Raw genomic sequence first — 7,491 nt, 5'->3', positions numbered from 1 at the left:
AATACTCATCATGGAGTACTGGAGGCATGGATGACAGTAACAATGCTGGTGGTTATATCTGTTATGCTTTGCCAGGCAACAACATATCTCAAATGTTTTTGTGCTGCATAGTTCTAATCATCGAAGGAATTTTTAAAAATCTCCGTTTCAGTGATTACGTCAGTGATGCTGCTTCACGCCAGTAGCTGTGCAAAATAGGACTGGTCACTGTAATAATGACTCTGTTGCCTCTGTTTAAACTCTTTGCCAAAAGATGGAGCCACCGACATGGCTGATGTCCTCTATGTCTCTGTAACCCTATATTCTCATGGTGATATGTATCTGAGTGTGCTAAACTTAATGTGTTCAAGATATGCTTCAACACTACCAACTACGCACACGACGGCGACTACATACCAACTGACCCCTGAAGGAGCCATGGAAGACGCTTCTATGGCATTGTTGAAGGAATGTTTTGCATACGTTCTCTATTGCTTCGGTGTACTCCTCTTAGTATAGAGTTTTAGCTTGCGCCATGTTGTGGTATATGCAGTGGCATTTGTGTAACACCAGGTTACCTGACATTAATGATATCTTGTGTTGCTTGATCTTGCCACAGAAGACACTTGAAAGCACATTTTTATGTTCAAGTACATCTTGTCTAAAGAACATCTTAAAAGGCAGCGCGTGCACGGTTATGCCGCTGCCAAAAAGACACCACCGGTGCCACATAATACGCTTGCATATCATAGGTTGGAGTCTTTGTACGTTTGGTCTCTGAGCTACCTGATGGCGCCACCAACGCAGCCATTCACACTAACATTTCAGGTGACTCGGGGTGGTACATTGGACATTGTCAAATTATGCCATTGGTCGACTGATTGGCCCAGAGGGCTGCTAGACCCTCTCTGATTGGCTTAAAATGACGCCATTATGAAATTTGACAATATGGCGGAATTAGTGTCCAGAGTAGCAACCCCAGGCATTGATACCCATTCGGCAAGAAGTATGCGGACAAACTGAAGGTGTCTCTGGTTTACTATAATGTGCGGAATCAGCGTAGCGTGGCGAGGCTGTTTCTTATATAGACGTCCTGCCCAAGGGCGTCCGCAGAACTTTGTGCGGGGGGGGGGGGGGGGGTGCATCCTCAGGGTGGAGGAGGGGGGGGAGCATCCAGTACAGGCAGCCTTTCTTTCACTGCCGTGACATGACTGGCAAGGTTAGTCAACAGTGTGTAACGTGCAAAGCTGCCTGGCAATCCTAAAGGTCATTTCACGCGGACATAGGGGACACGACAATGCTAATCAAGCCGTGTAGCTTATTGCTACTGCGTAGAAAAAAATTAACCGACATTCCAGGAAGGGTGTACAGGAGGAGGGGAGGCAGCCAACACCCCCCCCCCCCCTCCGGACGCATATGGTCCTGCCACCTGTAGGAGACAGCAGGCACGTCTGTGACGCCGTTGCCGACCTCTCGCGATGGAGGGCGCCGAACTCCTTTATCTGGCCGCCATCGTTCTGCCTGTTTACGACTTCACCGTAGGCCGGGCCCACGTCGTCATCCGCGCTCCTTGTCGTAGCCCGCTATCGCGCGGCTCCTCGCAGCCTCCTGATAACGGCCTACCCCAGTGCTCTGCCCTCGTGGAGATTAAACTTTAGGACTCGCTAAGAAGGAGAAAGACGACCAAGGTGACCTCCGCCACGGCGGTCCGCGCGCTCGACTTCGCTCAATACGTACGCTAACCTGTTTCTTGCGAAATCGGACGGCCACTGGTTTCCCTTTTTCCTGGCCGAAATGGAGATGCAACTTTTTTTTTTTTTGTATGTGCGATCGGCCGAGGAGAGTTCATTCCTGAAGTCGTTTAGCGGGGGCTTGCTGAATTTTGAGATCGGTACGCGAAAATCCACGCCACGGTGGCTGTTTAGCTTAGCGAGCGATGTCGATTCTGGTTCATCATGACCACGGCGGCCGCGCATTTTTGTAGGGATGCTCCAAATTCGAAAATTTCGAACGTGGAGTCGAACATTGTCAGTCATAGAATGGAATGGCCGCTTTTCTCAAATACTAATATATTTTTAATTGTTTTGCGAGCATTTCAATAATGTCGTGTGCGCCGAAATAACCAGAAAATAGGCTAAATTTCATTCCGACGAACCGAGCCAGTATGCGTATCATTCGCATTCCCTGAAGGGTACACTGTGTATGTGAAGGGTCTTATTTGTTCTCGATGCTCTGTTTGTGGTTTTGATCATAGGCGTGCACAAAATTAGACTAGTAACTTTTATTATTTCGCAAGTAAATGCATAGATATATAGGTTCGACATACCAGCTTAGGAAAGCGCTTGCCTGTGTGGATCCAGCGTATAGCATCGCAGCTGCAGTAAACTATTTGGCTGAAATACATGTTTTCACTAGAAATAAATCGTGCACCCTGTGCAAGCGAGTCTTCTTTATTTCATTTTGTTTTTTCCCGTGCGTGCATGTGACTGCGGTGCCCAAGGCGGGTTACCATTTTTCGTTCGTTACACTTGTCTAGAGCGGTCGAGAGCGTGGCTCTGAACGCTGGCGCCGTCCGCAGCTGCGACCTCGCTTTAGCTACAAGCGTCCGTTCATGCTTGAATTATAGCACAAGGACCTAGCATGCGGTGTGACTATGTTTAGTATCAGATTTAGGGTGGCTGAAGCGACCGACTGGCCGCTCTAGGCAAGTGTGATTCATACTGTATACAATTCAAGGAAGCATAGTACCTATAAGCCTGTGCGCTCGTGTTTCGCTATTATAAATACGCATGCATTGGGAGAGCGCCGTACTAAACCCGAACACCTCAGGGGCGTAGCCAAGGGGGGGGGGGGGGTTGGGGGGGTTCCAACCCCCCCCCCCCCGAAATTTTTCAGTTTTGCTTGCGTATATAGGCACGCACACATACAAACGCACGCACGAACATACATAAAGTATGGTTGAACCCCCCCCCCCCCCCCCCCGAAAAAAATTTCTGGCTGCGCCCCTGGAATGGATAGATGGAAAAACTTTATTGTTTGTCCGGCAGATTAACGGCCCGGCCTCAGCTGGTCTCCCATGTCGGGACGTCAAGGCCTTGCCTCTCCGCCGCTTCACGGGCCTGCTGGACTGCCCAGAGTTGGTCGGCGAGCTTGGAGCTGTGCAGAGCGGCTTCCCACCTCGTCGAGAGAGCATCGGGATTAATACGTTTGGCTTTAGCCTCGCATTCCCAGAGCATATGCTTAAGCGTAGCTGTGTCTGTCTGGCAGACCTTACAGATGCTGGTGTTATAGATCTCAGGGTATATTTGGTGAACACCTTCATTGTTTTTTCTTTCATGCGCAACAGTAACGTTGCCAGAATTTTTTTTCGGGGGGGGGGGGGGAGGGTTCAACCATACCTTATGTATGTTCGTGCGTGCGTATGTATGTGTGCGTGTATACATACACATGCAAATTTCTAAAATTTCGGGGGGGGGAGGTTCAATCCCCCCCCCCCCTAGTCTACACCCCTGAAGCGCGGGATCCAGTAGACTTAATTACATGGTTCGTGCTACTTGGATATGCTATACGTAATGCGTCTTCCTTCCTAAGCGTATGGGCCAAGTCTGATGGCAACAGTACGGAAGGAACGATAACTATTGCAAAAGCTGCATTGGTGACGGCTATGCGTCATGTGGCGAGCACTGACCGATGTTTTCAAGATGACGCGCCGCTGTTTTGCGCGAACGGTTGAGAAGTAAAACGTTGTTTCGTCATGAGATCTAGGTCGCAAAATGTTTTTTTTAGTTGTTATTTTTTCTTTTTTCTTTTTTTTTTTTTTTTTCATTCGCGCCACGATACGGTCGTTGGCTTTCTGTTTTTTCCGTCGACAGTCAAGTGACTCGTTGCTACAGCCACACATAACCTAATGCGTGGCCGAGAAGTAATTATACACTTTCAACGGTGTCCCCCTATATACCGTTTGGAATGCCGTCAGCAACACAAAATGAAGAGCAACCCTTTCGAGGTTCTTATACAGGTCGGGACGTGGCTTGCTGCCCTCGCCAAAGCCGATTTTTAAACACGGCTCACAGGCATGCGCCCTTCTTGATACTCAGGGTTAACCAATTTGGGGGGGGGGGGGGGGAGTTGAAGTTTCACTACAAAGCCCCCCCTGCCCCTCCTATACTGAGGCCCTAATATGAACGCAGTGCAAGGACAAAGTCAATGATTACGGAAGCAGCACCTCCACACCACTCCCGCACCCTAATGTGTAATCCTGCGTACGCCTATGCTTTCGCTAGCCAGTGTTACCTGTCTGATAATGATACTAAATGCGATAACGGTGTATACCAAACCCTTCACTCGCTTTGGCGTGCGTGTAACTCGCGATTAAGATAACTGTGCAAAGATGTCACAGGCCACACAAAATTGCATGCTTTATAGTTTTTCGTTTATTGGTATTTGGATGAGCCTTCGTCGATCGATCGATTGATTGATAAATAGGAAATATAGTTACATGTTACATTAAAAAGTTACACGATACAGTTACATTACAGAGGAATAAAGTTACGTGTGAGCCACGGCTAAAGAATGCTGGGTGAGGGGCCGACAAGGTAACGTTGCGCCATTCCTAGAGTGCCCCGTCTCTCCCGTTTCGTCTACTAGAAGAAACGCCCCTGTTTCGCGGTACAGCGGGACGCAGCTGCAGGCTACTAAAAACGCACTGCACATTATCTCACGCATGCGAGTGACGTGTCGGCTTGAACCATCCTGCTTTTTTCAGTATCAAAGAGCAGATCGGTGCATACGCGAGGATACCGCAAACCGCACTGTCGGCACATGCAAGTACAGACACACACTGTATCGCACGCATACCATGGCGCTGTCGAGCCGCGTTCCTCGTCGACTGCTCGCGAGACAAAGCGTCGCTTGCTGTCGCCTCGCTCCGTTCTTCGCGTGCGCCAGGAGCCGACCGGTATGCGAAGTGTACCACGCGAACTGCGCGTGGAGAACGCCGTGTGCTTCCGCAGATGAGACCGCGAGCCTGCGAACCCGTTTCTTGAGACGTGCCGTCTTCCAGAATACAGCGCTTGGATCCAACAGGCTATTCAGCGGAACCAAGGTAAGCCTGTTCTATATATGACATGCTATAACAATGTATGGACACCCTTGCAATTCTTCAATAATGCCGTGCAAGAGTAGTTCCAGGATACGGTGGTGTCTGCATGTAACATCAACGAGAAGCGACACGATCAGTGATATACGACGCGCTCTCCATCACACCGCTTTTCTGAACACGTGATCGCGCAGATAACGCTGACAGGGTGTTGTATCTTTTGAGTAAGCGGCGTAGTAAACGGCGCTCGGCACTTGAATGTGCTTCGTGCGCTTGCGCGTCGTATAGCAGAATCGTTACTTCTCGCTTATATTATAGGCGCTGCCGTCTCCTGTTGTTAATTGTTTGGGTTCTAATAAAACTGTTGGGGTTTAATGTCCCAAAACCACAATATGATTATGCGAGACACCGTATTGGAGGGCTCCGGAAATTTCGACCACCTGGGGTTCTTTAACGTGCAGGACTGCTGCCAGCATCGCATTTCAGTGAGCGTTAATATATTATTGCCTCCGTAACTAAAGTCGTTGGACGCGAAGACTTCAGCGGGTCCAGCAAAAAAATACAGATGTCTGGGCCCTCTGCTTAACATGCCACCGGGAGCACAGACTCCTTCAAGACAGTCGTCGAAATGACCTTTTATTGTTGCACCTGGCGGCATGCATCTATGTTGAATAAACTGAATTAAATTGACAGAAATGAAGAAGGGGTGAAAATTGGCTACTCACACGTTACCAGCACGCCTTCATTACCTAAGAGCGAGCTGGATAACCTTGCATTCAAAGACAAGAACAGAATACATGTCCCAACTAGGTCAGTGACGCATTATGCATTATATAGAATAGAGCCTGTGTGAAATCCAAAACAAGTTTGTCACATTTTCTAGGTATGTAAAAAACAAAAAAACGTGACATTTCTGAAAGAACCATCTGCTGTAGAGAAGTCTGATTCGGGGCTTTGCAGTGTTAACTTTATTTCGATTTCTTTTCATATGTTTAAAAAAAGCTTGCCGTTATTTGAACATTCGCCTCTGCGCACGCATTAAAAGAACTTAAGCGGGCTTCTCCCCATAATGAATCGCATAGCGGAGAAGCCATCTTTGGTGAGCTCGTTTTAGTGGGTTTATGCGCCTGTGATTTGCCGCCGGTTGAAGCAGAAGCCTTATTCCCGTTTTTTTTTTTTTTTTTCGTTTTACTGAATAAAACTTCGAAGAACTATATTTACCTAAGCGTAGCGTCTGTTAATTCTGCTTGCGTCTTACATTTCGTTTGGAGAGTCGTATGTCGTATAGTCGAGGGCCCGTGCGCGCTCACAACGCCGCTCGTGCGTAAAAACTCATCGTATGAATAGCCGCCAGATATTCGTTATACTATATATATATATATATATATATATATATATATATATATATATATATATATATATATATATATATATATATATATATATATATATATATATATATATATATATATATATATATATATATAACTTAAGGTCAGAATAGCTAAGCTTACCGAAGAATCCTAGGTTGTCAAAACTGATCTGGAACGGCCGACTTCGGCGTCGTTCGTAGCCTCATGCTATAAGCATAGACAAGCATGCCTCGACAAGCATAGAAGTGTCGACGAAAGCTGACGCACGTGCAGTACAACAGAATATACCTGCCACTGACTTATCGCGACGTAGCGACTTATTATACATGACACACACTTGGTTTCCTCATCCTCCTACAGCTTCTGTAATGTCTCTCGAGGTCACAGTTCAAGCTAAATTCAGTGCTCCTTTAACATATATCAAGAGGTCGCGGGATCGAATCCCGGCATCGACGGACGGCCGCATTTCTCTGGAGGCGAAATGCTAGAGGCCCGCGTGCTTAGATTTAGGTGCACGTTAAAGAACCCCAGGTGGTCGAAATTTCGGGAGCCCTCCACTACGGCGTGGTTTTGTGTCGCAAAACCCCCCACATGTATTATTAATATATATATATATATATATATATATCAAGATATTGATACGAGGAAACTTAGGCGAGTTGGTGATTCGCTGTGGTTCATCATATCGATACTATTTTGTCTCAGGTAACTTTCCGAATCAATACCTTACGATCGATTAAGTCTCTGCTGTAAATGCATACGTTTAACAGGTAAAATGGTATTCGCAGATGAACGAATCAGGACAAACGGACAGCAGAAGTGTGCAGATACTTCTTTGGCTATAGCATGCGTCCAAACACTTAGAACTCTCTGAAGAAGTACCTCTCGGGGGAGGCGGTGGGTGGTTCCGTTGGCGCGAGGTGCGTGCCAAGCGATCGTCCCACTAGACCGTCTATGTATACCGTCGTTTTGTTGAGGGAAGAATAGAAACCAGATCAATGAGCTCCGAAGAAAACGATCTCGCGAGGGTTCCTCTCAGGG

This window comes from Rhipicephalus sanguineus, chromosome 6 (assembly GCF_013339695.2).
Source record: "Rhipicephalus sanguineus isolate Rsan-2018 chromosome 6, BIME_Rsan_1.4, whole genome shotgun sequence".
Classification (NCBI taxonomy): Eukaryota; Metazoa; Arthropoda; class Arachnida; order Ixodida; family Ixodidae; genus Rhipicephalus; species Rhipicephalus sanguineus.
This window is presented reverse-complemented; position numbering follows the sequence as displayed.